Genomic DNA, 27,012 nt, shown 5'->3' with positions numbered 1-27,012 from the left:
GATCTCCTCTCAGCCTTCTAAACTCAAGGGTATACAAGCCCAGTCGCTTCAATATTTCAACGTAAGACAGTCCCGCCATTCCGGGAATTGACCTCGTGAACCTCCGCTGCATTCCCTCATTAGCCAGAATGGCTTTCCTCAAATTTGGAGACCAAAACCGCACACAATATGCCAGATGCCGTCTCACCAGGATCCTGTACAGCTGCAGAAGGACCTCTTTGCTTCTCTACTCAATTCCTCTTCTTATGAAGGCCAGCATGCTGTTAGCTTTCTTCATTGCCTGCTGTACCTGCATGCTTGCTTTCATTGACTGGTGTACAAAACCACCTAGGTCTCGTTGTACTGCCCCTTTTCCTAACTTGACTCCATTTAGGTAATAATCTGTCTTCCTGTTCTGGTCACCAAAGTGGATAACCACACATTTATCCACATTAAACTGCATCTGCCATGCATCTGTCAACTCACCTAGCCTGACCAGGTCACCCTGTCATCTCCTAACATTCTCTTCACATTTCGCCCTGCCTCCTAGCTTTGCAACATCAGCAAATTTGTGAATATTACTTTTCCTACCATTATCTATATTATTAATGTCTATTGTAAAAAGCTGCTGTCCCAGCACTGATCCCTGCAGTACCCCACTGGTCACCGCCTGCTATTCTGAAAGGGAGCTGTTTATCACGAATCTTTGTTTCCTGTCAGCCGAACAATTTTCAATCCAAGTCAGTATTTTGCCCCCGATACGATGCACCGTAATTTTGCTCACTAACCTCCTATGTTGGACTATATCAAAGTCTTTCAGAAAGTCCAGGTACACTATATCCACTGGATTTCCCTTGTCCATCTTCAGAGTTACATCCTCAAAAAAATCCAGAAGATTAGTAAAGCATAAATCCATGCTGACTCTCACCTATCCTGTTACTGCTATCCAGATGTGTCGTAATTTCATCCTTTATAATTGACTCCAGCGTCTTGCCCATCACTGAGGTCAGGCTAACTGATCTATAATTCCCTGCTTTCTCTCCCTCTCCTTTCTTGAAAAGTGGGACAACATTAGCTCCTCTCCAATCTGCCGGAGGTGATCCTGAATCTATAGATCATTGGAAAATTATCAACAATGCATCCGCGATTTCTAGAGCCACCTCCTTCAGTACCCTGGGACATAGACCGTCAAGTCCCAGGGAGTTACCAGCCTTCCCACCTAACACCATTTTCTGGCAAATATAAATTCCCTTCAGTTCAGGTCCTTCAGCCACTATTACCTCTGGGAGATTGCTTGTGTCTTCCACAGTGAACACAGATCTAAAGTACCAATTCAACTCTTCTGACATTTCTTTGTACTCCATAATATGTTCACCCGTTTCTGACTTCAACAGCAAATTTTAGTCCTAACATTTTTTTTCCATTCAAAAAAGCTTTACCGTCCTCCTTTATACTTTTGGCCAGTTTAACATCGTACCTCATTTCTTCTCTGCGTATTTCCTTCTTAGTTATCCTCTGTTGTTCTTTAAAAGTTTCCCAGTCGTCCATTGTCCCACTCATCTTTGCTATGTTATACTTTTTGTCTTCTGACTTTATATGTTTCTTAACTTCCCTCTTCAACCACGGCCACCCCTGCCTCCTCTTAGGATCCTTCTTCCTTTTTGGAATGAACTGATCCTGCATCTTCTGCATTATACTGGGAAATACCTGGCTCCACTGCCATCCATCCCTGTTCGGGTATTGCACCATTGAACTTTGGCCAGCTCCTCCCTCATAGCTCCATAGTTAGCTTTATTCAATTGAAATATTCTTCAGTTCACTTCCGATTCTACTCTCTCCCTTTCAAATTGCAGATTAAAGCTTCTTATACTATGGTCACTACCTCCTAATGGCTCCTTCACTTCGATGTCCCTGCTCCAGTCCGGTTCGTTGCACAACACCAGATCCAGAATTGCCTTCTCCCTGTTAGGCTGCAGCACCAACTGTCCTAAGAATCCATATCTGAGGCACTCCTCAAGCTCCATTTCTTGTGTTCCAGTACCATCCTGATTCTCCCAGTCTACCTGATGTTGAAATCCACCATATCTTTGCGACATATCTTTGTGGTACTATCTTTGCGACACTCCAATTACAGCTCCTTATTCAACTTACACTCTATATCCAAACTACCGTTTGAGGGCATGTAGATAATTCCCACGAGGGTCTTTCTACCCTAAGAATTTCTCAGCTCTCTCCATACTGACTCCACATCCTCTGCTTCTCGGTCCTGCTTCGCAAGGGACTGAATACCATTCCTGATAAACAGGGCCACTCCACCCCCTCTGCCCGTCAGTCCGTCCTTACGATAGAATATAGCATAGAATATTCATTTCCCAGGCCCTGTCCACTTGAAGCCCCATCTCCGTTATCCCCAAAACATCCTAATTGCCAATTTCCAAATGAGCCACAAGGTCATCCATCTTATTTGTAATGTTTTGTGCATTCAAATATAATGTTTTTAATTTGTTACTGCCCTCACCCTTCCTATCAATCCCTATTTCACTTGACCTTACGGCATGATCCCTTTGTGAGTTTTCTGCTCCATTGATTCCGTTGTCTTTCTTGACTTCTCTTGTTCTAACTTTCCATTCAATTTCCTTCTTAAACTTCCAGTTTGTCCCCCCGCCCACGCTATTTAGTTTAAACACAACTGTATTGCAGTGACAAACCTGCCTGCCAGAATGCTGGTCTCCCATCTATTAAGCCGCAAGCCATCCCTCTTGTATAATTTATCCTTACCGCAAAACATACCCCAGTGATCCAAGAATTTAAATCCTTGCTTCCTGCATCAGTTCCCCAGCCACACATTCAAGTCAATTTTTCCCTGTTCCTGTCCTCTCCAACCCGAGGAACTGGAAGCAAACCAGAGATAACCACACTAGACGTGCTGCTTTTCAGCTTTCTTCTGAGTTGTCCGAATTCCCGCTGTAGAATGTCCCTCCTCCTTTTCCCGACATCGTTTGTGCCGACATGTACCATCACCTTCGCCCTTGAGCACTCTGTCTGCGATATCCTTTATCCTGCACCAGGAAGGCAACACACTATCCTCAAATCCCGCCTGTTGCCACAGAAACCCCGTTTAGTTCCTCTCACTATGGAGTCCCCTATTACCACGGCTCTATATGATGTCTGACTCCTCGGGTCTGCCTCCTGTGCCAACGTTTGATTGGCAGACCTGACCGCCTTGCGGACTGGCAGTGTCATCTGTCTCTCCTGTTTCCAAAAGATTCAACCTGTTCCGAACAGATGCCTCGACTAGGGACTCTAGCACTTGTGTCCTCTCTGCCTTCCTCACCGTCTTTTCCCTTCTGGTATGCTCGGTGTAATCACCTCACTGAAGGTAGTGCCCAGAAAGATCTCGTTCGCTTGGATGAGCATGAGGTCATCGAGTTCTTTAATCAGTGTGGCAACATGCTCTCACAGAAGCTGAACGTGTACACACTTTCCACAGTTATACGAGCCAGATACACCAGAGTACTTGACCTCCAACATCATGCACACAGCGCCAGCTTCGCAGTCAAGGAAAGCTACACAAACACAGGGAGAATGTGCAAACTTCACATGGGCAGTCGCCCAAGGCGGGAACTGAACCCGGGTCTCTGGCACTGGGAGGCAACAGTGCTAACCACCGTGCCACGTAGGACCTGGGACTTATAACACACCTTCCTAAATAACAGTCGCTCAACTTCCCAAGTATCCTCTGCGCTCTGACTTCACTTCCGTCCAGCTCCCGCCACTCTCTGCTGCACCCAGAACCTGACACACTCCCTGCAATTACAGTTGTCCTATCACCGTCACACTCCCCCATCACCATACCGATCACACCTCACACTTTTTCTGTCACCATCTCCTTGTTGCCTCGCACTCATCCGTCACTGTCTCACTGTCTCCCACACACTCACTCTCACACCATCACCCTGACCCGCTCACACTGACTCCATCACAATAACCCTGATACCGTCAAACTGAACCCGTCACACTCACTCCCTCCCTGACCTCCTCACAGTAACTCTGGCACCGTCACCCTGAGCCATTCACATTCACAACATCATTGTCACATTCACACCCTGACATTGAATCCATCATCATCACCATGACCTTCTCACACTCAGTCTGTAACCATCAGCCTGACTCCCTCACACTCACTCCATCACTGTCACGCTGACGCCCCAACACTCACTCTGTCAGTCACCCTGACACGCTCACAGTCACTCAGTCACTCACATCTGCAAACCCCACAGTCAGTCACTGACACCTGGATCCCCTCACACTCATTCCGTCACCATTTCCCTGAACTCCTCATACTCACTCCGTAATTGTCTCACTTAAACCCTCACGCTCACTCAATCACCCTTTCCCTGACCCACTCAAACTCACTCCGGCATTGTTTCCATGACCCCCTGACGCTCACTCCGTCACTGTTCCTTGGAAAGGGTCACAATCACTAAGTCACCATCACCCTAAAACCCTCGCAGTCACTGTATCAGTTACAGCCTGACAAACATCCATGCACTCCGATCCTGATATGCTGAGGTACTCATCATCACTCTGAGCCCCTCGCATTCTCCATGTCCCCGTCACACTGACATAATCGCACTCATTCTGTCACTGTTTACCTGGCGCACAAACGCACATTCTGTCCCTGCCATGCTGAGGCGCTCACAGTAACTCTGTCACGTTCACCCTGTGTCCCTCACAATCTGCCTGTCCCCGTTACCCTGAGGCCCTCACACTCTCTTTGTCCCTGTCACTGTCACCCCCTCACACTCACTCCATCTTTGCCACACTGACGCCGACACACTCACTCTGGCTCCGTTACGCTGCCCACCTCACACTCACTCCGTCACCATCGCCACCATCTCTCAAACTGTTGCATTGGTCCCATTGCACTCACTCCATCAGGGTCACTCTGAACCCATCAGACCCACACCATCACCATCACGCTGACCCCCTCGCATTTACTCCATCAGCATATCCCTGACCCATTTGCACACACTCAGTCACCAACACCCGGAACCCCTCTAATTCATTCAGTCACCATCAACGTGACCCCGTCACGCTCACTCCACCCCGACCACCTCACACTCACTCCTTCACTGTCATCCTGAACACTTCACACTCAGTGCATCACCGTCATCTCATTAACATTATTCCAATAGCGTCAAACACAATTCGTCACGGTCACCCTGACACCCTCACACTCACTCCGGCACTGTCTCCCTGAACTTCTCACACTCACTACATCACTGTCACTTTGATGCCTTCACACTGATTCCGTTTTTATTACTCTGACCCTCTTACACTCACTCCATCTCTGTCAGCCTGGCACCCTCACACTCACCATCATTGTCATCCAGGCACCGACACACTCACTCAGTCATTGTCACCCTTGCACCGTCACACTCACCCAGTCACCATCACACTGTCCTCCTCACATTCACTCCGCCATTGTTTCCCTGACAGGGTCACTCTCACGCAGTTACCATCACCCTGAAACACTCAGACATAATGTATGAATGTCAACCTGATGGAAACATACTCTCACTCCATCCCCGTCACGCTGAGGCACTCACAGTCTCTCTGTCCCTGTCACGTGGAGACACTCACACAGTCTTTGTCCCCATCACCCTATCCCTATCACACTTACTCCATCATCATCATCCTGGCCCACTCACACTCACTGTGTCACCATCACTCATAAACCCTCAAACTCACTTCGTCCCTGTAACCATGACCCTCAGACTCTCTCAATCAGCATCTCCCTGACACCCTCACACTCACTCCACCATCTTCCTCCTGACCCCCTCACGCTCACTTATCTCTGTCACCCTGACCACCTCAAAATCGTTACATCATCGTCACTCAGTTCCGTCACCATGACGTCCTCACACTGACTTGGTCACTGTCAGACTGACGCTCTCACATTCACCGTCACCATGACCCCATTGAACTCACACCATCACCATCACTCTGACCTCCTCACACTCATCCGTCACTGTCTCCCTTGAGTCCACATATTCACTCCATCACCATAACCTATGACACCCTCACGCGCACTCCAACATCGTAACCCTGGCACTCTCACACTCACGCTGTCAGCATTACGCTGAAATCCTCACACTCACTGTCACCATCAACATGACCCCCCAGATTCTCTCGATCACTGTCAAGCTGAGGTCCTCACCCTCACCCTAACTCCAGCACCATCATCCTGACCCCATCACGCACTCTGTCATTGTTAACCTGACAACCTGAAACTCACTCTGTCACCATCACCCTGAACCCCTCACACTCAACCACTTTCTGTCGCCGTCTCCCCCTCACGCTAACTTAGTCTCCGTCACCCTAACCCTCCCACACTCACTGTGTCATCGTCAACCTAAACCCATCACACTCATTCCGTAGCGATCAGCCTGAGCACTCAGTGCAGTTTGTCACCACCACTCAGACCCCCACATGCTCACTAAACCACCATCACCCAGTCACCGTAATACTGATGCCATCACACTCATTCCACTACTGTCTCCCTGACATTCTCACACTCGATCTGTTACTGTCAGCCGAACCCCCTCACACTCACTCCATCATCATCACTTTGACTCCCTCACAGCCACACACTCACCATCACCCTAATCTGCTCTTATTCACTCAGTTACAGTTTCCCTGACAGGGTCACAATCACTCAGTCACCATCACCATGACTCCGTCCACTCACTGCATCATTGTAACACTGACGCACAGATACTCACACAGTCACCGTCACTCTGTCCCACTCACACAGACACTCTATCACCGTTGTACTGACCCCCTCACACTTACTCTCTCACCTTAACCCTAACCTCCTCACACTCACTCTGCCATTGTCAAAACAACTCTCTCAGACTACCTCGTTCACTGTCAACATGATCCGGTCACTGTCACTACGTCACTTTCAATCTGATCCCCTCACACTTTCTCTGTCACCATCAGTCTGACTCCTTCACACTCATCCTGTCACTGTCACTCTAACTCCCTGACCCCATCAGAATCCTTCCCTCACCATCACCCTGACGCTTAATCTCACTCCATTCCCGTGACCATTACGTCCTTACACTCAAACCCTCATTGTCACCATGACATCCTCATACTCACACCGTCACCATCACAATGAACCCCTCAATCTCACACCATCACCCTGACTGGGTCACGCACACTCCCACCCTGTTCCCATAACCATTCAACCTCAAACACTCACTGTCACGCTGAACCCCTAACACTCACTCTGTCACAGTAAACCTGACTACATCACACTCACTTCTTCATCGTCATTATTAAACTCTCCCACTTACTCCGCCACTGTTACTCTTGCCAACTAACACTGAGTCTCCCAATATCACAATGACCGCAGGCACACACCATATCATTGTCACCCCGACCCACTCACACTCTTTCCATCACTGTCACCCTGACCTCCCCACATTCACTTCGTCATGGTCATCCTGCACCCCCACACTCACTCCATCATCATCAATCTGACCCCCTCAACACTCATTCCATCACCATCACCCTGACCCACTCACACTCTCACTGTCACCCTGATCCCGATACATTCTCTCCGTCACCGTCACCCTGACACCCTCACACTAACTCCATCACTATCACAGGGATCCCCTCACATTAACTTCTTCACTGTCACACTGACCCCCTTGCATTAACTCCATCACCGTCACACTACCCCCACATACTCAGTCCATCACTGTCACCCTCAATCCCTGACTCTCACGTTGTCACCATCACATTGGCTCCATCAAACCCACTCTCTCACCGTCACCCTGATACCTTCACACTCAAAACGCCTCGATCACACTGAGCCCATCACACTCAGTCCGTCAGAGTAACCCTGACTAGTCACAGTCACAAGCACCCTGACCCACTCGCACTCACTCAGTCACTATCACTATGTACCCCCCACACTCACTCCGTCAGCGTTTCCCAAATCCCCTTACACTCACTCAGTCAAAATCAACTGGCACCCTCACACTCATTCACTCATTGTCAACCTGACCCCCAAGCACTAACTCCATCACAACCACACTACCTACCCTACACTCAATCCATCAATCTCACCCACAACTCCATGACACTCACTTTGCCACCGTCACACTGACCCCCATCAGAATCACCGCCTGACCCACACCCTGATACACACACACTTACTCCATCTCTGTCACGCTGACCCCATCACACTCAGTCCGTCACAATAACCCTGACTAGTCACAGTCATAGATATCCTGACACCCTCATACTCACTCAGTCACCGTCACTGTGTCCCCTCACATTCACTCCGTCACTGTCACGCTGACCCCCTCACAATCACTCTGTCATCCTGATCCTTCACACTCTCTCCATCACCATCACCCAAACCCAATCACACTCAGTCACCCCGCCACCCTGACCCCCTCAATGCCATCCTGCCCACATCAACCTCACTCTGTCCCCTGACCATCTCACACTCATTCCATGTCTGTCACCCTGGCCACTTCACTCACACTGTCACCGTCACCCTGACCCCATAACATTCACTATGTCATCCAAACTCAATTACTTTCACTCAGCTCAGACACCTTTAGCTCCTTCGCTCTCAAAACATCAAAATCATCTTGACCACCTCAGACTAACTCTGTCACAATGAACCTGACCCCCTCGCACTCAATCCGAAAGTGACAACTTTACCCCCTGCACGTAGTCAGTCACCGTCACCCTGAACATCTCACACTCACTCTGTCTCTATCACCTGACCCTCACACACTTATTCCATCACTATCAATCTGAACCCCACACATTCATTATCTTTCTGAAACCCTCACACTCCCTCCGTAACTGTCATGCTGTCCACCTCACACTCACTCCATTACCGTCACCTGCCCTCCTCACACTCATTCTGTCACCCCGATCCCCTCACACTCACTCTGGCATTGTCACCCTTACCTTCCAACATACACTCTGTCACAATTTCCCTGACTCCGGCATTACCTTTCTTCCCTGACTCTCTCATACTCACTTAGTAAACGTCACCCTGACTCCCTCACACTCACTCTGTCATCCTGACAACCTCACACTCACAAACGGACGGTCACCTGACTCCTCGCACACAATTCATCACCGATACACCGACCCCCTTATACTGACTCCTTTACTGTCACACTCACACCATGACACTCCACCTGTCATCATCACTCTGACCCCTTCATATTCTCTCCTTCACCAGCAGCCTGATACCTGCACACTCACTCCATCAGGGTCATCCGGATTCCCTGACACTCACTGCAAACCTCTCACCATGATCTCCCCACATTCACCCGTCATTGTCACCCTTACCTCTGTTCATTCACTCCATCACTCTAATCTATGATACTCTCACACTCACTCCATCACCGTAATCTTGGCACCCTCACATTCACTCTGCGACCATCACAATAACCCACGCACACTCACTCCATCACCATCACCCTGAATACTTCACACTCACACCTTCAATGTCACCTGACACCCTCACACTCCATACATCGCAGACACTCAGACCCCCTTGTTCTCACTCCATCACTGTCACACTCTGACACGCAATCTGTCAACATTACCATCAGCCTGACACCCTCACACTCATTCCATCGCCCTCACCCTGATCTGATCACATTCACTCCATCACTGCTACTTATAATCACTCCGTTTCCCTGACCCACTAATAATCACTCAACTGCCATCACACTGTCCGCCATATACTCAGAATGTCACTGGCCCATGCATATCTTAACATGCACTCTCTCACTATCACCCTGACCCAATCACACTGAGAAGATTCCATCACGCTTTTCTCCTTACACACACAACAACACTATAACCTGTGCCTCTCACAATCACGCCATCACCATCACCCTGATACCTTCACACTCACTCCATCCCCCTCACCCTGACCTCCTCACGCTCATCCGTCACTGTCATCCTTACCTCTTCACATTCACTCCATCACCATAACCTATGACACCCTCACACTCACTCCATCAGTATTACCCTGAAACCTTCAGAATCACTCCTTCACTGTCACCCTGACGCTCTCAAACTCAGTCACAGGCACCTTTACCCCTTCACACTCACTCAATCACTGTCATCCTGTCCTCCCCACACACACTCAGGTACTGCCACCCTGACCCACTTGCACTAACACCATCAACATCACGCTATTCCCCCACCCTCGCTCTGTCACTGTCACACGCACCCCGAAACTCACATTGGTAACGTCACACTGATCCCACCAGACCCATTCCCTCACCGTCAACCTAACACCCTCACACTCCCTCCGTCTCTGTCACGCTGAGCCCAATAACACTTAGTCCATCAAAGTAAATCTGTCGTCACAATCACAGGCACCCTGACCCCTCACATGCACTGAATAACAATCACCGTGTATACCTCACATTCACCTTGTCACCGTTTCCCGGATCCCCTCACACTCATTCCATCGCCATCACCCTGATACCTCACACTCACCCGGACACAATAAACCTCCCCCCCATATTCACTCACTTACTGTCACCTTGATCCCCCGGCACGCACTCTTTCGCTGTAACCCTGACCTCCTCGTAATCACTCCTTCATCCTGAGCCACCCACACTCATTCTATCACTCTGATCCCCTCACACTCACTCCGTCACTGTCATGCTGATCATCTCACACACACTCCGTCGGGGTCACCGTGACACTCTCACACTCACTCCATCCCCCTCACCCTGACCTCCTCACACTCATCCGTCACTGTCATCCTTACCTTCTCACATTCATTCCATCACCTTAACCTATAACACACTCACACTCACACTGTCGCTGTCACCCTGACGCACTTCAACTCAGTCACAAGTATCTTGACCCCTTCATACTCTATCAATCACTGTCATCCTGACCTCCACACACAAACTCAGGTACTCTCACCCTGACCCACTCGCACTAACTCTATCACCTTCAAGCTCTTCCCCCTACCCTCGCTCTGTCACTGTCACACTCACACCGAAACTCACATTGGTACCGTCACACTGATCCCATCACACTCACTCCCTCACCGTCACCCTAACACCCTCACATTCACTCTGTCTCTGTCACGCTGAGCCCATCACATTCAGTCCATCAAAGTAACCCTGTAGTCACAGTCATAGGCACTCTGACCCCTCACACTCACTGAGTCACAATCAGCGTATACTCCTGACATTCACCCTGTCACCGTTTCCCTGATCCCCTACACTCATTCCATCACCATCACCCTGATGCCTCACACTCACTCGGACACAAGCAACCTAACCCCCTCACATTCACTCACTCGCTGTCATCCTGACCCACTCACACACACTCCTTCACTGTCACCCTGACCTCCTCGCAATCACTCCTTCATCCTGACCCCCTCACACTCACACCATCACCACCATCCAGATCCAATTACACACAGTGCACCCCGCCACCCTGACCCCATCACACTCAAACCCTCAATGTCATCCTGACCATCTCAAACTTATTCTGTCCCCGGGCCACCTCACACTTCTCCATCTCTGTCACCATGACCCCTGCACACTCACTCCGTCACTGTCACCCTGACCTCATTACATTAACTTTGTCACCCAGACCCAATCTCACTCAGTCCTCCCTGCCACCCTGACCCTCCTCACTCAATCAATCACCGTCACCCTGACTCCATCACAGTCACTCTTTCAGCGATCCTTTTACACCCTCGTAAATAGTCAGTCACTGTCAACCTGAACATCTCAAACTCACTCTGTCACTGTCACTCTGAAACCCTCACACTCTCTCTGTAAATGTTCCACTGCCCAGCCTCAGAGCAACTGCGTTCTGTCACTCTGATCCCCTCACACTCACTATGCCACTGTCATCCTGACCCTCTCTCACACACTCTGACATCATCACCCTGATCCCCTCACACTCATTCTGTCATTGTCACCCGGGCCCTCTCACATTCTCTACATCACCCTCATGAACTCACACTCACTCCGACACCCTGAAACCCCTTACATTCATTCCGCTGTTATCACCCTGACCCTCTAACGCACATTTTGTCACCGTCACACTGAAGACCTCACACTATTACATTAGTGTCATACTGACGCCCACAGTCTCACTTCATCACACTAATGCAGGCACCCTCAAACTGTCTCCAAAACTGTCACACTAAAACCTCACACACATACTCCATCACAGACACACTGATCCCCTTACACGCTCTGTCATTGTCACACTAATACCCTCACACTCAATCTGTCATCGTCATTCTGACACCGTCACACTCACTCCTTCACCACCAGCCTGACACCCGTACACTCACTCCATCACTGACTCCCTGACCCCCTTACACTCACTCAGTTACCATCACCCTGAACGCCCATCTCTCACTTGGTCACGTCATCTAACCTGCTCACACTCACTTGCTGACTCTTACTATGTTCCCGTCACCGTGACCCCATCAGACTCCCGCAATCACAGTCACCTTCAGCCCATCACACTCACTCCATCACCGTCAATCTGAATCGCTCACTCTCACGATGTCACTCTGACTCTGTCACACACATGCACCTTCCCTATCACCCTGAACCCTCAAAACCAATACGTCAGTGTCACGCTGACTCCCTCACACTCACTCCCCCAGGGCCACCCTTATCCCCTCATACTTCTTCTGTCACTGTCACCCGCAGCCCTCACACTCACTCCATCACACTGACCATCCTCATAAACACCCCGTCACTGTCACTCAGACCCCCTCACACTCACAATGTCACTGTGACTCTGAACCCCTCAAACACATGCAGTCACAGACAGCCTGACGCCCTCATAAACACTCAGTCACTGTCACCTTGTCCCCATCGCACTCATTCCCTCACTGTCACTCTGACTCCTCGCACTAACTCCATTTCCTTCACGCTATGCCTCCAGACTCACTCAGTCACTGTCACCCTCAATTCCCTGACCTCACGTTGTCAACGTCACCCTAACTCCATTAGACTCAATCCGCCATTGTCAACCTGACCATCTCATGGTCATTCTGTCACCAGCAACCTGATCTCTACACGCTCACTTTGTCACTGTCACACTGACCTCCTCACACTTACTCCATCACTGCCACGCTGACATCCTCAGTCTCACTCCATCACTGTCACCCTGAAACCCTCAGTCTCACTCTATTACAGTAAGAATAGCACCCTCAAATTCTCTCCATCGCTGTAACCCTGAATTCCTCACACTCACTCCTTCTCTATCAACCTGACCTAATCAGACATCCTCCCTCACCATCCCCGTGACCCCATCACACTCATTCCGGAACTACCACCCTGGCCCTCAGACTCACTCTGTCAATGTCACCCTGGCTACTCACACACTCTCACTCTGTAACTCTGACCACCTCACACTTACTCCACCAAAGTCACCCTGAACCCCCTCACACTCATTCCATCGATGTCAACTTGGCCACCTCATGCTCACTCCTTCATCGTCATCCTAACACCTTCACACTCACTCCGAAACTATCACCCTGACCCCTCACACTCACCCTGTCAATGTCACCCTGGCCTACCTCACGCTCACTCTGTCACTGTCACTCAGACCAAATCATAGGCACTTGGTCATTGTCACCCTGAAACCCACCCCCCACACTCACTCTGGAACTATTACCCTGACCCGTCAGACTCACTCCGTTGACGTCACCCTGGCCATATTACACTTACTCCATCTTTGTCATCCGTGCCACATCACATTCATTGCATCAACCCGATTTCCTCATAACCACTCCACCTTCACCACCGGGATCCCCTCGCACTCACTCCATCACTGTCAGCCTAACCTCCTTCCCCTCACACACACTCGGTCACTGTCACTAAGACCCTCTCACACTCACTGCATCACTGTCACCCTGACGCCTTCAATCTCACTCCATCACCTTCACCATGACCCCCTCACAATCACTCCGTCACCCTTAACACTCACACTAACACCATCATAGTCACCTAGATCTTGTAATAATAACTCCTCCTCCATCACCTAATCTCCACACACACACTCCATCACCGTCAGACTGACCCCTCACACTTACTGTGTCACTGACACACTGACTCCCTTACACTCACTCCAACTTTGTCTCCATGACTCACCAACATTCACTCTTTCACCATCACCCTGAAACCCTGATATTCACTTTGTCACCCTGATATTCTCACACTCACTCCATAACCGTCTCCATCACCCATCACATTGTCTCTGTAACCCTGACCCCCTCACACTCACTCTGTCACCATCACCCTGACTCCCTCATACACACTCTGTCGCTATCACCCTTACCCACCTCACTCTCACTCCATGACCCTCAACCTGATCTGATCGAATTTACGTCATCACTGCAACCGTGACCCCCTCACACTCACTCCGTTGCCTTTAGCCACAAACTCTCACTCCACCCCGGTCATACTTACCGCCTTACACTCTCTCTTTCACTGGTCCACTCACACACTGACACCTTCTCTGTCACTGTCACCCTTACCCAATCACACTGAGTCCTTTCAATCATAAATTTCTCCTCCATCATTCACTCCATCACTGTAACCTGAGCCACTCACACTCACTCCATTACTGTCACCCTAACCGCCTCACACTATCTCCATTACTTTAAACTGAGCCACTCACACTCAATCTATTGCTATCATACTGACCCCCTCGTTCTCACTCCATCACTGTCACCCTGAGCACTTACACTCACTCTGTAACCATCACCCTGAGTCCCTCATGGTCACCTTGAACCCTTCACTCTCAGTCCATCACAGTAACGTTGGCACCCTCAATCTCTCTACATCACCATCACACTCACAACCTCAAACTCACACCATCACCATTGCCCTGACACCATCACACTCACTCCATCACCATGACGTGGACGCCCTCAATCTCACTCCATCACTGTCACCCTGAAACCATCAGTCTCACTCCGTTACCATTACCCTGAACACCTCTCTCTCATTCTGTCACACGTCTTCTAAACTGATCACACTTACTCAGTCACTTTCATCCTCACTCGCTGACTCTCACTCTTGTCTCCATCACCCTGACCCCATCAGATGCACACACATTCGGGAACGGCCAACCTGACCCCCTCACACGCACTCCATCACTTTTTCCTGACCATTATACACTCAGTCTGTCACACTCACCCTGTCCCCATCAGACTCCCTCCGTCACCCTGACCCCTAACACTCACTCCGTTCCCCTCATCCTGACCCCTTCACACTCCATCACTCACTGTCACCCCAACACTATCACTGTAACCTTGACCACCTCACACTCACTTCATCACCATCACACTGACCCGACACATTCAATCTGTCACACAAACCCAATCACACCCAGTCCGCCCCGCTATCCTGGCCCCCTCCCACTCAAACCCTCAAAGTCATCCTGACCACCTCAGACTCACGCTGTTACCATGGCCACCTCACACTCGCTCCGTCACTGTCATCATGAAGCCATCAAACTCACTCAGTTATAAGAACCCTGACCCACTCACACTCAATCCATCACCATCACTCAGACCCCTTCACACTCATTTCGTCACTGTCACACTGACCCCCTGAAACCCAATCCCTCATTGTCACCCAGACCACCTCACACACACTCCGTAACCATCACCGTGGACACCACACACTCACTCCATCACTGCTACCCCGATCTCCATGCACTCACTCCAACACAGTAACCGTGACCCCCTTACTCTGTCAATGTCTTCCTGACCAGCTCACACTCACTCCATCACTGTAACGCTGACCTCCTCACACACATTCCGTTACCATCACTGTGAACCCACACACTTCCTCCATCCCAGTCATCCTGACCGCCTCACACTCACTCTGTCACTGTCCTCTTGACTCCCACACACTCACACCCTTACTGTCACCCTGATCCCGTGACATTGACTCCATCACCATCAAACTTGCTCCCTCACAGTCACTCTGTCACCGTCTTCCTGACCACCTCACACTCACTCCATCACTGTCACCTTGACCTCGTCTCCCTCACTCAGTGAACGTAACTCTGAACCTCTCAGACTCACTTCATCACTGTCATCTTGACCCCCTCGCACTCATTCCGTCACAGTCACATTCGCGTTCATTCCATTGCACTGTCACATTCTCAACCGCCCTCACGCCCCTCCACCATCACACTGATTTCCTCACTCAATCCCCCACTATTACGCTCACTACTGTGCTCCCTCACCAGCACCCCACATGATCTCCTAACGTCACGCTCAATCTCACGCTTCATCGAGCAATGTGCCGCTCACTCCGGTGCATAACCCCCCACTGTCAAGCTCACTCACCCCCACACTTTCCCACCTTCACGCTCAATCTCCCGCACAGTTGCTTAGCACCAAACTCATCCTATATTCTTACTCATTCCCCTGCACACTGCTCCACCATAACACTCACTCTCCTGTACATGCACACAGAGTCGCAGTCACTCACCTGCACAATCCGTCACTGTCAAGATCACTTACCTGCATCCACCCACTCTTGACTCTTACTCATGCAAGTGGTCTCCTGCCATCATGCTCTCTTTCCGGCACACACCTCAACCATCACGTTCACTCCCCCACCGTCATTATATTAGATTACTTACAGTGTGGAAACAGGCTCTTCGGTCCAACAAGTCCACACTGCCCTGCCAAGGCGCAACCCACCCATACCCCTATATTTAACCCTTACATAACACTACAGGCAATTTAGCATGACCAATTCACCCGGCCTGCACATCTTTGTGATGTTGGATGAAACCGGAGCACCCGGAGGAAACCCACGGAGACACGGGGAGGATGTGCAAACCCCACACAGTCAGTCGCCTGAGGTGGGAATTGAACCCGGGTCTCTGGCGCTGTGAGGCAGCAGTGCTAACCACTGTGCCACCGTGCCACCCATGCTTACTTCCCTGCACATGCCCCCACCATTATGGTCATATTTTTGCCCATTCGTCCACCATCACTCTCACTTCACCGCACTCTCCCCAACACAGTCCGCCACCATCACCATCACTCCGCTGCACACTCCCTGAGCATCTGCCTCACTCACAACAACACCAAGCTAACTTCCGCTCAATCTCCTCCACGTCAGACTCACTACACTATACACTCACCCACTATCAAACTCACTCCCCCGCACTTTCCACACTGTCATGTTTACTACCCTGCATACTGGCCCACCGTTATGATCATTTCCCCACACTCTCCCTCACCCTCATACTCTCACAACCCCCCCGTAGCGCTCACTTGCCCACGCGCCCCAACCATCGCACCCTCACGCACACACCCCTACCATCATGCTCACTGACAGACACACATCCACACCAACATGCTCATTCTCGCACAAAATCCCCCACCTTCACACTCACTCCCCTGCAGTCTCACCCAGTGTCACTTTCATTTGTCCCCACACTCCTGCACTGTCACACTCAGTCGACCGCACACTCTCCCACCCTAACACTCTCTCCCATACACTCCCACACAATGAAGTTCACTCTCCCACACACTGCCCCAGTGTCACACTCTGTTAAAACCACACTCACCCACGATCACAGGCACTCCCCCATCCAGCTTTGCACCATTGTACAAACTCCCCCATGTACTCTCCTACAATCACACTCCCTCCCCCACACACTCCTTCCTTTGCACTCACTCCCTGGCATACTCCGCCACCATTACACTCACACCACTACACACTCACGCACCATCCTACTGATTCCTGCACACACTCATCCACCCTCATACATTCTTGCCTATACACTCCCCCACCATCATGCCCACTTCCCCACATGCTCACACAAGATCACACTCATTGACCCGCACGGTCCACCACCATCCAGCTCACTCCCGCACTTGATCTCCAGCCGTCCCGCTCACTCCCCCATGCACTCCCCCACAGTCCCTCTCACTCCCCCTATATACACCACAATGTCATCCGCATGCTCTCTCACTGTTATTTTCATGCTTCTCGCACACTGCCCCAGTGTTGCATTCATTCCACCACACACAAGCCACCATCACACTCACATCTCCATGCATACTGACGCTATCATGCTCACTCCCCGTCAGACACTACCCAGTCATTCTCACCTCCCTGCACACGCCTACCATCACATGCCTACCATCACACCTACTTCTCTGCATGATCCCCCACTGTCACACACAATCCACTACGCACGCACACCCACTATCACAATCAGTGTCCCAGATACTTCCCCACGGTCATGCTCACTCTCCAATCAGACACACACCCCTGCACACTGCCCCACCGTTAGTTCATTCCCCTCCCACAAACACCCCTACAGAACATTCATTACCATGTACACTCCCTTACCATCACACACACTGCCCTGCACACTGCTCTGCTTTACGGTCATTTCCCCCACACTCCACCAACAGCACATTGACATTCCCGCACTCTCCCCCACCGTCGCACTCACTCATCTGCACACTTTAGCATCATCACACTCACGCCCCCCACACACTTCTACAACGTCATTCTCCCTTCCCGTGCATACTCCCACCATCAGAATCCCGCCCTTGTACACTCTCCCACCGTCACTACCCCAAACATTCCTGCACCCTCATGCTTACTCCTCACACATATCCCACCCTGACGCTGACTCCCTGACACACTCCTCTACCATCATTCCTACTTCCCGCTCACTCCCTCACCATCACGTTCACAACTCCACCCACACTAACACTGTCAGAGTCAATCCCTCACACAATCCCCCACTATCATACTCACTCTGTCTTGCTTCCCGACTGTTTTGCCCACTCCCCCGCGCACTCGCCAACCATCACTCTCACCCATGTATACCCCCTTCATCAAATGCACTCTATCATCATGGTGCGGACTCTGCCAACATTACACACATTCCCCAATGCATTCTGCCACCGTCACACTCACTTCCCAAACACTGTTCCATCATCACGCTCACTCTCCATGCACACCCCCAGTGTCACACTGACTCACGAGCATACGCTCCCACCATCACACTCACTTACCTGCACACTCCTCCCCTGTCGCGCTTTGTCACCGACACACTCCACCATGGTCACGTTCACTGACTCACACTCCCCCGATGTCGCACTCTCTCAGCAGGAGCCTCCACCAACATCACACTCACTCCCCTGCATGCTCCAATATCATCATGTTCACTTCCTGCACTCTGTCCCATGGTCTCACACACACTCCCGCAATCACTCCATCATCACACTTACTCCCAAACATTACTGCACACTCTCATTCACCTCCCCGCACATTTGCCCACTGTCACACTCACAATCACCCATAATCACCTTCACTGCCTTGCAACGCTCCCACTTTCATACACACTCCCCCTCTGTACACTCACTCTCACGTTTTCTCCCCCACCGTCACTATCTCTTCCCTGAACATTTCCAAAACCATCACGCTCATTCCTCTTTCCTCTACCTCACTGTAATGTTCTCCTCCCACACACTTCTCCCCCTTCACTCTCACTCCTCTGCGCACACACCTACCATCATACTCACTCACCCGCACACTCCCCGACCATCACGCTCACTCCCTCACATATTGCTCCACCATTCCACTCAGTCCCTCGCACTCTCCGCCAATGTCATGCATGCACCCATACACTCCCCCACTGCCACACCTATACTGCTACACTCTCCCCCATGGACAGGCTCGCTCATATGCACAAATGCCAACGTCACTTTCACTCCACCTGCACACCCACATCGTCATGCTTACTCTCCTGCAAGCTCCCATACTGTCAAACTCACGCCCTCACACACTCCACTACCATTGCAATTACTCCCCACACGTTTGCCCACCATCTCACTCACATCCCCAATCCCTCCACCATCGCGTTCACTCCCCCATACACTCCCCCACTGTCATGCTCGCTCCACCACACACTGTCTCACTGACAAGCCTACTCCCCACACATATGCCCACCATCACGCTCACTCACTCACACACTTTCCACCATCATGCTCACTCCCCTCAATGCTCCCCACAGTCACATTCACTCCCCCACACAATTCGCCATGGTCACATTTACTCCCCTGCACACGTCCCCAAAATCAACTCACCACCAAGCATACACCCCACCGACATGCTCAATTCCCTATACAACACCACACCATAATGCTCAATACAATGCACACTGTCCTACCGTCACACACATGCCCCTGCACACCTTCCCACTGTCCCGCTCACTCGAGCACAGCCTCACCATCACACCCATTCCTCAGCTCTCTCTTCCACTGTCATAACATCTCCCCAGCAAACTTGCTTCCATCACACTCATTCCCCAGAAAATCCATCGCAGAGTACTCACTCCTATGCATACTACTGCACCATCATAGTCACTTCACTGCACATTCCCCCACCATCACACTCACTCCCTTTACACTCTTCTTCACTGTCAGCCTCTCTTCCCCGCGCACGCACAAACCATCATGTTCACACAACTGTACACTTCCCCACAGTCAGGCTGAATCCCCCACAAGGTCTGTCACCGTCACACTCACCACCCCCCCACACTCACCGAGCAATGTACTGCCTCCCCCACTCTCTCCACTCAACGTTACGCTCTCTCTTCCCCCACATGCCCACATTACCATGCTCACTCATCCCGCGCAGTCCCCCAACATTATGCTCAATCCTGGTACACTTCATTACCATAATGCCGACCCTGATGCACACTCCCCACCATCACACTCACTCACCCACACACTCCCTCACCATCACGTTTATTTCCCATACACTCTACTCCACTGTGACACGCTCTACCCTTCCCACGCCAACACCATAGCCCTCACTCCTCCGCACAATTCCCCACCATCATGCGCCATCATTATCAAACTCACTCCCCGGCACACTCCCCCTCCATTACACTCACTCCCCACACACTCATACTCCATCACGCTCTCTTCTCCGCAAACCCCCACACTATCATGTTCACTCCCCCTGAATACTTCGCCAGCATCCCACTCAGTCTCCCGCACACTACCCCACGGTGCCACTCAATCACCCCGCTCAGTCGTCTACCAACATGTTCACTCCTCGTACACTCCAGCACCGTCACACCTACTCTACTGCACAGTCCACACCGTCACGATCATCCGCCTGGATTCTCCCTCACCATTACACTCACTCACCCGCACATTCCCTAACCAAAGCATTGGTCATGTACCCCTCCCTAGTTCATTCTATCGAACTGGTCTTTGATCACACTCCCACTTAGATCAATGAACATCAACAATGGGCTCTACACGGTGTCCTCCTGTGAAGCAGCCTGTTGTCCAACTCCCACCCATTAGCACCTGCCACTGCCAATGGTGCCTCCCCCAGTAGTACCTCCTTGTTACGACTAATGCTCTCACATTCACCTAGCAATGACATTTGTTCCAAGCCCCAGGCTGTTAAGTGAGCAACAGCCTGACACGCCACATTCATTTTTGCTCCCCCAGCATAGGGCTGAATATCCACACCCCTCTTCTGTTCCCCCAGCAATGGAATGTAAAGAGAAGATTTGTTGAAGAGAGAATTGGAGAGAGGGAGTTTGGGATGTAATGAGTGCAGAACGCAGAGATCGCAAGAGAGTGGGGAATGGATGGACAGTGAAATAGACTGTAAATGGAAGATGGAGTGAGAGAAACAGAGGAACAGTGTGAGCATGGGTGGGTGATATGGATGGAGAGGTAAAAAGTCAAAGAGATTAATTGTGCAGAAGGCCATGTCAGAGTGGAGGTATGCAGAGGTGAAAGCAAGGACAGAGTGACTTAAACCCAACTGCTGAGATCAGGCCCATTCCCTCCCCTACCTGTGGACGAGGACTTGGGGCTGAGTTGTTTCTCCCCAGCCCAGCTTCTTCAAAGCAAAAGCAAGGAACAATACAATTCAATCTGCTGCTTGGCTCTTTTTAATGAACAGTTTTGTTGTTTACAAATTGAAGTGATGGAGTACAGTCAGTGGGATTTGCCTTTGCTCATTTGCTCATAAGTTGTGAGAAACATTCTAATGTGTCCCTGTAGCCCCACTGTGGGGTAATGTTGGACAGACCAGAGCTACCCTCAGTCTGTTAACATAGAGATAGACTGCTTCATCTTTGAAACTCTTAACTGATGTGAGGAAATCCTGAATGGACTGATTATCGACTGAATTTGATTGATTGATGAATTTAGGTAAATGGATATTTCAGCACATTCTTCAGAAGCTGTCTGAACTTATTCTGTGTCACGGCATAAATCACGGTGTTTGTGCAGCAACTAAGGAGCTGCAGCATGAAGCCCAATTCCCGCAGATAAGGGTGGAGAATGACAGGGGTATTCACAATGTCCTGAATCCGGACCCACATAGAATACAGCATAAATATTGACCATAGCAGGATGAAGTTGGCCGAGATCAAAAACAGTAAAATGATGGATTGAATTCGCTTTTTCATTTCTGTGTCCGACTGAGCGTCTCCATTGGTGGCAGCTCGGAGTCTCCTGCGGAGTCTGCTGGTCACTAAAATGCGTGTGGTGGTGACACCATTGAGCAGCAAAATCAGGAGAAATGGGAGAGCCGGGGTTACAGTGTAGTGGATGGACTGGACTGTGACCGAGACATGGGAGGAACGAACACCAACATTTGCATAACAAAACCAATCGTAGCTTAGCAGCACATAGCGAGTTGTGAGCATAAAATACCAGAAAATGTTCTTTAAACAGCTCAGCACAGTCACTGCTCCCAGCACGACTAGCGCTGTTTTCTCAGTGCAATATTTAATTTTCAGTTTCTGGCAACAAATGGCCACAAACCGATCAAAGGTGAAAGTGACGGTGAACCAGACAGAACAGTCAATGGATGCATAAATCAGGACGGCGTGGATATTACACACGGGGTTGGACGTGTAGAAATAAAACAACTCTGCATAAACAACGGGAATCTTTCTCAGTATCACTTCGAAGATAATGACCAGGAGATCCGCAGCTGCCATGGCCACCAGGTAACGTCTCACACATCGAGACAATCCACAATCTTTCTCACGCAGGACGTAGATTCCCAGTGCATTAACTGTGAGGAAGGAAAACAAGCAGATTATTCATCAGAGTGGACGCAAATTTCCTAGACTGACTGACGACCCAGTGAGATTATCAAAAGGGAATTATTACTGAAATAATTGGAGCTGCAATAACAAATGGGAAATTCTGAATTACTGACAAACTGTCACAAACCACAAGAAACCCTTCCTTCCCAAACACACAGAGACACGTCCATAAGGACAGATAATTCCTCAAACATTCCCACACACTTGATCACACGAGAGCAGGCACAGGTCACTTCTTTCCAGATCCTAATACGGAAGGTGAAAAAATTGCTGTCCCGAAGGATTCAGTCCCACTTCCTTGAAGACAAACGGAGTTTCGAAATTTCTGTTTTTTCGTCGATGTTGTGGTCAATCCTGTGTCGTGAAGGTATGTAAATGCAGGGAAAACGTACTCAATCCTTTCACTGACTGAGGGAATTCGGAACAGTCTCCTGTTCCCTGGAGGGATCCTTTCCCTCGGCATCTGACAATTCGTCCAATTCACTGACGTCCAGCCGTTCGCAAATAATGTCCGGGATAGAATGTTCTGGGAGTGTCCGATATAAAATATTGGGTACAGAATATTCCGGGAAATCTTCTGCAGCTACTTCGGCACCATTCCCCCTATTTTCCTCCGCTACATTGGTGACTGTGTTGGAGTTACCTCGTACTCGCACGAGGAGATTGAACAGCTCATCACCTTCACAAATATATTCTAGACAACCTCAAGTTCACCTGGACCATCTTGGACACCTAATCCCCTCCTAGACCTCTCCATCTCCAGTTCTGGCGACTAATTAACAACGGACATTTCCTACAAGCGCACTGACCTCCAAAGATACTAGATCTCCTTCTACCCTGCCTCTTGTACAAACGCGATTCCTTATTCACAATTGCTTTAGCTCCATCCCAACTGCTCCCAGGAGGACCAATTTCACCTCAGAAAAAACCCAGTTAGCCTCCTTCTTCATAGATTACAATTTCCCTTCACACATGCTTGATGATGCCGTCCAGCACATTTCTTCCAATTCCTGTACATGCGCCATCCAACCCCAGTGCTCCCAACGCAACAAGGACAGATCCCCTTCACCTTCCACTCCACCAACTTCTGCAAACATCGCATCATCCTTCGCCATGTACGCCACCTACAAACAAATCCTACTACTTGGAATATAGTTCCCTCCTTACCCTGATCAGAGGCCATTCCCTCCGTGACTTCCTCGTCAGATTGACGCCCACCACCAGCCCTCATCCCACTCCCGAAACTTTCCCTAACCATCACAAGACCTGCAAAATATGCGCCCACACCTCCTACCTCATATACATCTGCAGTGAAAAAGGATCCTTTCACATCCGACAGAAATTTATCTGTACCTATGCTAATGTCATCTACAATATCCTTTGCACCCAATTTGGTCTCCTCTGCATCGGGGATACTGGACGCCATCTTGCAGATCATTTCAGACTACATATCTGTGACACCCGCAGCAATCACCACCACCGCCCCATGTTGAATACTTCAACTCCACCTCCTACTCCATCAAGGACATGGAGGTCCAGGCTTCTTCATCGAGAAACAATAACCAGCCGAAAACTTGAGGAAGACGTCTCATATTCCGCCATGGGACACTGAAATTGAGCAGGGTCAATGTGGATTTCATCATTTTCCGCTTTTCCTCTCCCCCTAACTTATCACAATCTGAAGCCTCCAACTTGGCACTATACTCTTGACCTGTCCTTCATATTTCCCTTTTTCTGGTCCGCTCTGCTCTCTGACCTATCACCTTCTACCCCACCTTCACCTATCTATCATATTCACAGCTACCTTTTTCTCAGCCCCAACCCCTTTTGATTTGTATCTCAGCCACCTAGCCCAGAAGCCTCATTCCTGAGGAAGCGCTGATGTTCGAAAAGTTTATTTCCCTTCTCCTCTGATGCTGCCTGAGCTGTTTTATCTTTCCGAGCATTACCTTCCCAGTTAGAAAACAGTCTGACACCATCCTACCCAAAGAAACAGGCCTGATGGGTAATGTTTCATGAAGCACTATCACCATCCCTGGGTCTATCTTGTCCCACTGGCAGGTGAGACCCAAAAGTGATGGGGGTTCCCTGGGACAGAGTTAGGGAAGGGGTTACCCAGCAATTCCTCAACATTGATTTCAGGACCTGGGGAATCTCATGCTAACAGGTCAAAGGTGGTCAAGGAAATCACCTGAGGATGAAGAGATCCTTCTCCCCTCCACCCCACCTCTCAGTGGTAACTCACTTCCCCTTGACTTTGAAAACAAATCAAAGGAAGCACTGCGGGTGAGAAGGAAACAGAACATACTCTGGGTCTGGGACTTCATGGCCATCACCAAGTGTGTCTCCACAGGTCCACCACTGACTGAGCAGGGAGAGACATCAGATGCACAACAACCAGACTGCGGCAAGTGATAGGGGAACCAAAAAGAAGGAAACATTCTCACCAAACTCCTTTTTCCAGATGGATCTGTCTCTATCAGTATCGGTTGGAGCAGCCTGCACACAGTCCCGGTGGAGCGAATGCCTCAGACGCCTCATATTGAAGATCCTGCCCATTCTGTTTATGTAGCATTCCCTCCTGTGAAGTAAGGTACATTTCGAAAGGACCAAGAAATGGAAACTGTACCTCCATGAGGCATCATGCGCTATCAGCTGCTGCAGCATCAATGGCGTTCCCTCCATCATAAAATCAGAAGTGGACTGCTCAGCGATGGTTCCAGAATGTTCAGTAACATTCATAACTACACCTATACTGAAGCAGGCTATTCAGCCCATCCAGACTTTTAAACAGGAACAGAATGAGGCTATTCAGTTTTTGGAGTCTGTTGCTCAGCAATTGTAGCTGATCTTTTAATATCTTATTCCTGGTCCTTTGAAAATTGCTGGGAACATTCATCCTTTCAAAACAGCCACACAGGAATATGGAAGGACTGGTTATTGAGCCGGGAGAAGGGATATGTTAGGCATAAATGAGTCTTTATCAGTTGAACTGCACTGACACAGTGACCAGTACTGGAACCTCAACGATTCGCAACATTTTAGAGAAATGCAAACAGATGCATTCTAATGCAGATAGTGAGAAAGTTAAGTTATCAAGAGGAGGTAGAGTATCTCAAATTGGATAAGCAACGGACAACAACTTGGCAGCTGGAATATAACGTGGGTATATGTAAAACTATGATATTTATCAGCAAGAAAAACAGGCCGTATATTAATTAAGTGTAGGGAGATAACAGAACTTAGAGACACAGTATGTAGAATTGGGTTCAGTTTGACCTTTTCAGACATGGGAAGTGTTGCTCCATGTCCCTGATGGCCTGCTCCCTAATGTTCCCAGTGGCCCTACTACTCTCGTTAGACACGGGATAATTTGAAGTGGTTGGTTGGCGGTGTGGAGTGGTGAGGGGTACAGTGTATTGAGCCGTGTTCAAAGGGGATGGTCTTTATTCGGAAGGCTATCATTTCTGGCTACGTGGAGACCAAAGACGATGGAAATGGCTGACTGCTTCTGAATGAAGAAGCTGTGGTTGCTGCCAGGACAATGGGTATTCACCAGCATGATGTACTGTATACAGGCACGCTGCAACATTAATGGTATGAGAGACGGAGGGTCTAATCACAAAATGAGAATGAAAGGCAATACAGATCAGCTGAAATTGTTAGGTATAATACATTTTCAATCCATAACAGAGAAGCATTAAATCAGAGGAGATATCTCCCCAGCACACAACACTGTGTCGATCAAGATCTGTTCAGTCCAACCCAGCAATCTGCCGAGTGCGGAAAACTGTGCAGACCACAGCAATGCATTGCTCTATA

This window comes from Chiloscyllium punctatum, chromosome 16 (assembly GCF_047496795.1).
Source record: "Chiloscyllium punctatum isolate Juve2018m chromosome 16, sChiPun1.3, whole genome shotgun sequence".
In the NCBI taxonomy this organism is placed as follows: Eukaryota; Metazoa; Chordata; class Chondrichthyes; order Orectolobiformes; family Hemiscylliidae; genus Chiloscyllium; species Chiloscyllium punctatum.
Note: the sequence above shows the minus strand (reverse complement) of the source record.